Below are 8,806 nucleotides of genomic sequence, written 5' to 3'. Positions count from 1 at the left end.
CACCCTCTCCTCTCTCCTGTCTCCCCTTTCCTTTTCTAGTCTCCTCCTCTACCTTCAAACTTCTCTTCCACCCATCCTTTGTTCTCCTCCAATGACAGGCCTCCTTCTATCCTGTACCTGCCCCTCACCTGTACTTTACAAATTCAATGGGGAGGTGGTTCTGGTGAAGTCACCTGATTCCTGAGTACATGACTAGGTAGCTGTCCCTGGGGCAGTGGAATTAGCATCAAATACAGATAACTTCAGGGCAAACCATAACACCAATATCATGTGTCAAAATAAAAATCAACATGTTTCTAGCTGAAACTCAAAAAGCAGAAGTTCTAGTATGTTCCCCCAAAGAAAGAAATGCCAACTGGACATTAATTACTAATTTTAGTAGCAAAATATGTAACTGATGTTTTATTTTAATATATGTTTGAAGAAAACCTGTGGGTTTTACCAGTTTAATGGGGGCCTTGGTTTTCCTGAACTTGTTTGGTTCACAAAGTCCTAAGTTTCTTAGTAAGGCATTCTCTCACAAAGGAGTTTTTAGAAGATGAATGTAGAAGTGGAAAAAATGGCTTTGCATAAAAAAAGAGAAATAAAACTGTAGAGTTTTTTTTTTAAATGTGCAAGAAAAGGAAATTATGAGTCTAGAAAATCCCAATTCTTAGTATGTTGCAATAATACTTAAAATTCACTTCTTGGTTGAGGCAGAGATGTTGAGGTGTACGTGTTTGAGAACAAATAACAGAGCAGCAGAGGTGATGGCTCAGCAAGTCACGTGCTTGCCTTGAAAGCACACAGACTTGATTGCTTCTGAAAATCGGTTTCATTTATTTCCTATAAAATTGGAGGGGCACATGGAGGAGGAGGCATGCGTGTGGAGGTCAGAGGACAGCTTACTGAGTCTGCTCTCTCCTGATAAGTGGCTCTTGGGAATTGAACTCAAGTCATCAGGCCTCGTAACAACTGAGGCATCTCACTGGCACACAAAGACTTTATTTCCATCCCTAAAACATGGCGTTGCATTGGTGGTATAGTGGTGAGCATAGCTGCCTTCCATCCCTAAAACCTCACACACACACGCGAGTGCACACACACACACACACACACACACACACACCACAGGGTGGGGGAGAGGGAGACTTTCCCACACACACACACACACACACACACACACACGCACACACACACAAGGGGGGAGGGAGAAGGAGAGAGACTTTCACACACAAACACACACACACACACACACAATCTGGGTGTGGTAGTGTGTGATCATAATCTCAGCACTTGGGAAGTAGAGACAGGAGGACCCCTACGGCTTGTTCACAGTCAGCTTAGCCTGCTCTACAAATTCCAGGTTGGTGAAAGACCTCACACACATGAAATGAAGGCAGTTAAATGTGTGTCAGCTCTGCGGGGACATGGACTTGTACATTTCCCTCTCTGCTAGATACTCAGAAGCCAGAACCATCTCTGGCATATACTTCCTGCTCAATAAAAATCTGTTAAATGAAATGACTAAGCAATCAAACTTAAGTGACGGGGTGTGGGGCGGAGGTGGGGGGTGGTTCTCCAAACTGAACTGATACATGCATTTAAGCAAACCGCTTAGCATTTGTTCATTATTTATTTAAAAGGTCTTGCAAGAAGGTACGATTTGTCCTGCCAGATATAAAAGCTAAGAGCAGAGTACTGTTTAGAAGTGGACAATAAATCATCAGGACAGACTGGGTTGCTAGAGAGACCACTATAACGAGCATACACAGTCATGTGTACTCCACAAACCTTCCCTGGTAAATCAGGAAATACAATTAACTTTCACAGCAACCTGATCACCATAGACAGAACAAGAATTCAGAAGCATCAAGCATTTGGGTTTATTAATTTATTTAGCAGCAAGGTCTCTCTATATCACCTAGGCCACTCTAAAACTCACTGTTTAGTTCATAGTGTTTTTGAATTTGAGTTCCTCCAGCTCCAGCCTCTCAAATTACAGGCAAATGGCACTCTAATAATTCTAATTATTTTTAAAGATTATTTTTAAAATTTTTATTTTCATTAGTGTTTTGCCTACATGTGAGAGTGCCCCTGAAACTGGATTAAAAGACAGTTGTGAGTTGTTATGTGGGTGCTGGGAATCGAACCTGGGACCTCTGGAGGAGCAGCCAGTGTTCTTAACCTCTCAACCATCTTTTCAGGCCCCAGCATAAAATCCTAATTTTATTTGAGTTTGGGATTTTTTTTGTTTTAGTTTTTGTTTCTTTAGATTTTGTTTTGCTTTTTGTTTTTGTTTTTTGTTTCTTGAGACAGAGTCTCAAAAAACTCTGCAGCTTAATCTGGCCTGGAACTTATTCCTTAGACTACATAACTTTGGACTCATGGCAATCCTCTGGCCTTAGCCTTCAAAGTGCTGGAATTACAGGTGTGATACATCAGTGCATGTCTATCACAATAAAAAGAGAAATTAAAGGGCTAGGAGCATAGCTTAGTACTTAAAGTGTGTACATTTGCCTGCCTACCTGAGGTCCTGGGTTTCATGGTCCCAGCATAAGAATCAAAAGCAGATTACACAGCTACTAAAGAACCTTTAAAGAAATGTAGGTGTATGAGTGCATGCCTGTGTGGGTACCCGTGTGTAGGCAAGTTTGTGTGTGTGTGTGTGTGTGTGTGTGTGTGTGTGTGTGTGTGTGTGTTTACATGTGGAGGTCAGAGGATAACCACAGGTGTCAGTCCTCGCCACCCACTTTGTTTGAGACAGGATTTCTTGTTGTTTATCTATATACATGCCAAATTTGGTAGCTGGAGAACTCCTTGGAATTCACCTGTCTCTATTTCCCATCTTGCTATAGGACTGCATGGGATTGTGGTCCTGAAATACTGGGCATAACTTTTCTGTGGGCTCTGGGGATCCGAGCGCTGGTCCTCTTGATTGTGCGACGAGAGCTTTACCCACTGAATCGTCTCAGAAGCCTTCCAAGACTCAGCATGATGGCAACTTTTCTCGTTGTAGCACAAAACTCAAATTATAAAGAAAACAGGTTGAACTGTGAACAATTTTATAGTTCAGAGTCTGTGAGAAAAGTGTTGCTTGGGGATTGAGAAGACAGGCCGGAGCTGGGGATGTAGGTCGCTAACAAAGAGCTAACTTAGTAATGCAGGAGACACTGGGTTTTATTCCCAGTGTCATGATAAACATAATGTATGAACAAATGAATGAATGATTGAATGAGTGGTTGATTGAGTCAGAAAGACTAAAAGTGCTTCAAGATGGCTCAGTGCCTAAAGGTGCCTGCTGGCTCAAGTTCAATTCCCAAGACAGGGAGGACATAGGAGGAGGACATAGCTGACTCCCACAAGTTGCCATCTCCCAATTAAACAGTGCTAATCCACAGCAGTTACTTCTCAATGGCCAGAGTCCACTCCCCTCTTGGTGTATTTATCTCAGGCACACTTTAAACCCAGTTGATTGTGGGAAACGACCCCATTTTACCTAACGGTCTATCAGAAAGATACATTCCCCACATGATTGTATCATCTTCAAATCTGGGGAGAAATCATTTCTACAATGCTTGCAAAGTGAAAACATTGAGTGAAAAGAAACAAGGAGAGCAGATAGGTCAATCGCAGGATGCAGCAAAGGTGAAGGGGTAAATAATTTATCAGTTAGCATGCAACGTAGCTCAAGAAGGGATCAGTAACTTCATCAAAATATTACATACACACAGTTTCTTAGGTCTGATTGGTCTATTACATTGCAGGAAGAACACATCCCCTCTATGACGCTGGGGACTGAGCTAGATCTTATATATGCTAGGTAATTGACCTATCACTGACCACATCCTCATGTATTTTTTCTTTCCTTCTGTTTTCGTGTGTGTGTGTGTGTGTGTGTGTGTGTGTGTGTGTGTGTGTGTGCATATAGAGGCCTGAGGCTGTTCTTGATGCGTCTGTCTCAGCCACCGTCCACCTTAGCTTTTGAGGTAAGGTCACTCACTGAACCTGAGTAGACAAACTCCATGCACTGGTCAGTCTCAGGGATCCTCCCATCTCCACGTCCCCAGTGCTGGGATTGTAAGCTCTCAAGGCCTCACCTGGTTTTTTCTATCATTACTTTTTTTATTTATTATGTGGGGGCATTGTATGTCCTAGGGCATATAAGGAGGTCAGAGGACAACTTGGAGGAGCTGGTTCTCTCCGTCTTCCATATGTGTCCTGGGGATTGAACTCGGGTCATCAGGGTTGGCAGCGAGTGCCTTTATTCAGCCAATTGACCAATGATGGCTTTTTTTTTTTTAATGTGGGATCTGGGGGATCAAACTTACACTGTGTTGCAGGCACTTTATCTCCTGATCCATTGTCCCAGTCCTCTTTTTTTCCTTTTATGGTTTTTTTTTTTTTAAGTGTTTCACCCTACAGTTTTTACTATCTACATTTTTGACAAGAACATGGAAACATGGTTAAAAGAATGTCCATGACCAGATGTAGTGGTACATGCCTTTAATCTCAGGACCTGGGAGGCAGAGATGGGTGCCTGTCTGTGAGCTCTAAGCCAGCCTGGTCTACATAGTGATTTCTAGGCTAGCCAGGGCTACACAGTGAGACCTTGTTTCAAACACAAAACCTTGGTGCTGAAGAGCTCACTGTGAAAGGTAAGGTACGGCAGCTCCCTCCTTCCTGTCTTCCAGCCACACTTTTCCTTCTACTTCAACCACCATCTACTGTGTTTAATCCTTCCTACAGTGTTCAGTGCTTCCTTACCGCTAGCAATACATCTACGTGATTGCCACTTCTTTATTTATCGAGATGAGGTGTTATCTGTTCAAGACTTCCTTCCTGGTCTGTTAGAAGAGAGCTCAGTTCACTTACACCCCCATCCCTTCACCACGATGGCTCACTACTTTTAGTTCCCCTTGTTGATGTTTGAAGAAACTCACTTCAGTTTTTGTAACTTCTGTAATAATCATCTTTGCTTCCTGTTCTGTTAAATACGATCTACATCTCTCTGCTCGACGTTTTGTGTAAGTGTCTTCTTTTACTTCCAAAACTGTTTTAATGCTGTCTTTGTAAGATATCAAGAAGGGAGGGAGGGAGGGAGAGGGAGAGGGAGAGGGAGAGAGAGAGGGAGGGAGGGAGGGAGAGGGAGAGAGAGAGAGGGAGGGAGGGAGGAGGGAGAGAGAGAGAGACAGAGAGAGACAGAGAGAGACAGAGAAAGAGAGAAGGGAACAGAGACCAAGAGGGAGGAAGGGAGGGAGAGAAAGAGAGACAGAGACAAAAAGAAACAAAAACACAAAGTCATTTGCCCACCAGACTGGGTGTGGTTGCACAGACCTATAATCCTAGCCCTCTGAAGACTGAGAATGGAAGAGAGTGTTTGGGGCTATCATGAGCTACATAGTAAGGTACAGTCACAAACACACAAAATAGTGCAACAGATTAGGAAGACCTTTTAATTTTCTTCCAAGACAGAGTTCAGATTGGGCTATTCATGCAAGAAACCCAGGTCTGAGCAGGAAGGGGCATCATCTTTGGACATGCATGGGTGAGAGACAAGGACCAGAGACCAGATGCAAAGCTCACGGTCTGCTCCGGTGAGCACACTCAGGGTGAGGACTTGATAGGAAGCAGGGGTCAGGATTAGCATACAGCCCCCACTGTCTGTATGAAGAATTTTAATTTAGGACATATACCCAAAGCACTGCTCAGGATGGCGAGATGGCTCAGGAGGAAAGCTGACGCTGCCAATTCTACTGACCTAAGTTTGATCCTGGGGATCCACATGGTGGAAGGAAAGAACTGACTCCCACAACTTGCCCTCCAACCTTCACATGTGTGCTGTGGTGTGAGCGCCTGAACACACACAATTTTATTAAAAAAAGAAAGAAAGAAAGAAAAAGAAAAGAAGCACAGTGTCAGACATCCATTTATATTTTATTAGTATATTTGAATTATGCATAGAGGGTTCACTGTGACATTGTCATGCACGAATATAACTTATCTTGACCATATCTCCTCATTACCCTCTTCTGTCCCCTCCCACTCCACTGATCCCTTTTCCCCTTCCCAACCAGTGACCCTCTACTTCCATTGCTTTTTATTTATTTTTCGTGACCCATTTGAGTTTAATTAGGGTTGCTTACAACACCATGAGTGAAGGACCCTTTACAGAAGCATTCGAAACTTACCAGCTACCACCCTGAAGAAGGTGCTTTTTCCACTTCCCAGCCACCATTAACTGCCTATGGCTGCTGGAGGAGGGGGTGGAGCATTCCTGGATTTCCTCCTCTCTATCAAACATTTATTTTTAAGCATGCAGTAGGGAAGCAGGGATGAAGACAAGTCCCAGGAGAAAGCACAGAAGGATGTGATGACAGAGTTCACTGCCACAAAGACAAACCCAAGGATCTGTCTTTATTTCTAAGTCAGCGTTAGGTGTTTTGTGGGGAATTGTTCACATCTGGCTTCTTTCGCTTAGCGCAGTATTCCTGAGATCCCGTCTGTGTTGCTTTGTAACATTTCATCATACGTGTTCCTTGTACACAGCCTTATGTTACACAGGAACCTTTCACAAGGATGTGAGTGTACTCTATGCATGTTCCTCCCATACTCCCCCTCCCCTTTCCACACTTCCTCTGCCCAGAGGCCCCTAATTCCTCTAGATAGTTTCATTTCTAGGGAAAAGGCAAGTGCTTAGGGCGGGAGCCTGGAGGCAGGAACTAGAACAGAAACCATGGAAGGGTGCTGCTTACTGGCTTGATCCCCATGGCTTTCTCAGCCTGCTTTCTTATAGGACCCAAGAATGCTTACCTAGGGATGGCACTGCCCACGGTGGGCTGGGCTTTCTCACATTAATCAAGAAAATGACCCGCTGATGTGCCCACAGACCGATCTGTTGTAGGCAATTCCTTAAGTGAGATTCTCTCTTCCCAGATAACTGTTTGAAATAGACAAAAAATGGGGTTGGGGATTTGGCTCAGTGATAGAGCGCTTGCCTAGCAACCGCAAGGCCCTGGGTTCGGTCCCCAGCTCCGAAAGAAAGAAATAGACAAAAAAATCTAGCCATAATATGCAGTAAACTAATAGTTTTTGTTTCTTCACAGTTTTTCTCAATTTTATAGTCTCTCTCTCTCTGTCTCTGTCTCTCTCTGCCTCTCTCTGTCTCTGTCTCTGTCTCTGTCTCTCTCTCTCTCTCCACACACACACACACACACACACACACACACACACACACAGAGAGAGAGAGACAGAGACAGAGACAGAGAGAGACAGAGAGAGAGACATACGCACACATATACGCTACAGTATAATATTTACCTCATTTTGTTCACAGTAGGGCACACACTCTGGCACACACTCATGTTTCACAGCTGATACTTCCATTGATTGACACAATTTCATCCATTAGGCTTGTTCTCAAGTGCGTTTGTGTCAGATGCCCTCTCTGTGTGTGCTTTTGTGTGTGTAGGAATTCACATGTGTGCTCAGGCATGCAGAGGCTACAGGTCAACCTTTGGTGCCATTGCTTGGGAGCTTTCTATCTCGCTGCTAGAGCTGAGCCTCTCATTTGTCTGGAGGTCACCCATTAGACTGACTGTCAGGTGAGCCTGTTGCTGCTCTTCATGTGCTTGGATCAGAGGTGTGCACCACCACTCCACCAACCCATCCTTTACCACTCCTCCACCCCATCCTCCACCCCATCCTCCACCCCATCCTCCACCCCATCCTCCACCCCATCCTCCACCCCATCCTCCACCCCATCCTCCACCCCATCCTCCACCCCATCCTCCACCCCATCCTCCACTACTTTTCCACCTCCACCCCATCCTCCACCCCATCCTCCACCCCATCCTCCACCCCATCCTCCACCACATCCTCCACCCCATCCTCCACCCCATCCTCCACCCCATCCTCCACCCCATCCTCCACCCCATCCTCCACCCCATCCTCCACCCCATCCTCCACCCCATCCTCCACTACTTTTCCACCTCCACCCCATCCTCCACCCCATCCTCCACCCCATCCTCCACCCCATCCTCCACTACTTTTCCACCTCCACCCCATCCTCCTCCACTCCTCTGCCCCATCCTCTATCCATCCTCCACCAGTCCTCCACCTCATCCTTTCTGTCTCTAATGTTCCTTGAGCCTTGGAGATGGGACCCAGATTCCTACTCCTATAACTGTGCAGTCACCATGGATTGGATATGACAAGTTTGAAGAAGTCCACCTGCTGGAGGTTTGGTCAAGAGCAAGTGGGTCCACCCACTGAGAGGTGGTCAGACGATAATGGCACTGACATCCTCAGTGTGCATCCATGTGTGGGTTCAAGTTTTTATGTCAACTTTCGCCCCTTCCAGTCTCTCTCTCTCTCTCTCTCTCTCTCTCTCTCTCTCTCTCTTTCTCTCTCTCTCTTCCTTTTAGTTGCCACGAGGTGAGCAACCTCTGAAGCTGTCAGTCAAATACATCCCTCCTTCTTTTAAAGTGTTTCTAGGTCTGTCACAGCAACTTCAAGTCTAAGTGACACGGCTGCTGTAAGCCACTACCTAATATTACCCTCTCTTGGTCGCCCAAATGTTATACATACCACACTTAGACCTGTTTATGCATCTACATGCATACAATATAGGCTAAGAACCCATGTATGAGACGGAGCATGTGCTTTTGTTATTTCTGGCTTACTTCCCAGGTAGCTTCTCAGTGACACCAGGCAACAAGAAGACAAGTTGGGTCCAAAAGTGACCATAGTTTAGAAGACAGGATGGGTATGAGCTGCACGGGGAGACTTACTCTTTATCGCAGACTCCTGCTTCTAATTCACTTGC

This window comes from Rattus norvegicus, chromosome 13 (genome assembly GCF_021556685.1).
Source record: "Rattus norvegicus strain SHRSP/BbbUtx chromosome 13, alternate assembly SHRSP_T2T, whole genome shotgun sequence".
Taxonomy (NCBI): domain Eukaryota; kingdom Metazoa; phylum Chordata; class Mammalia; order Rodentia; family Muridae; genus Rattus; species Rattus norvegicus.
Note: the sequence above shows the minus strand (reverse complement) of the source record.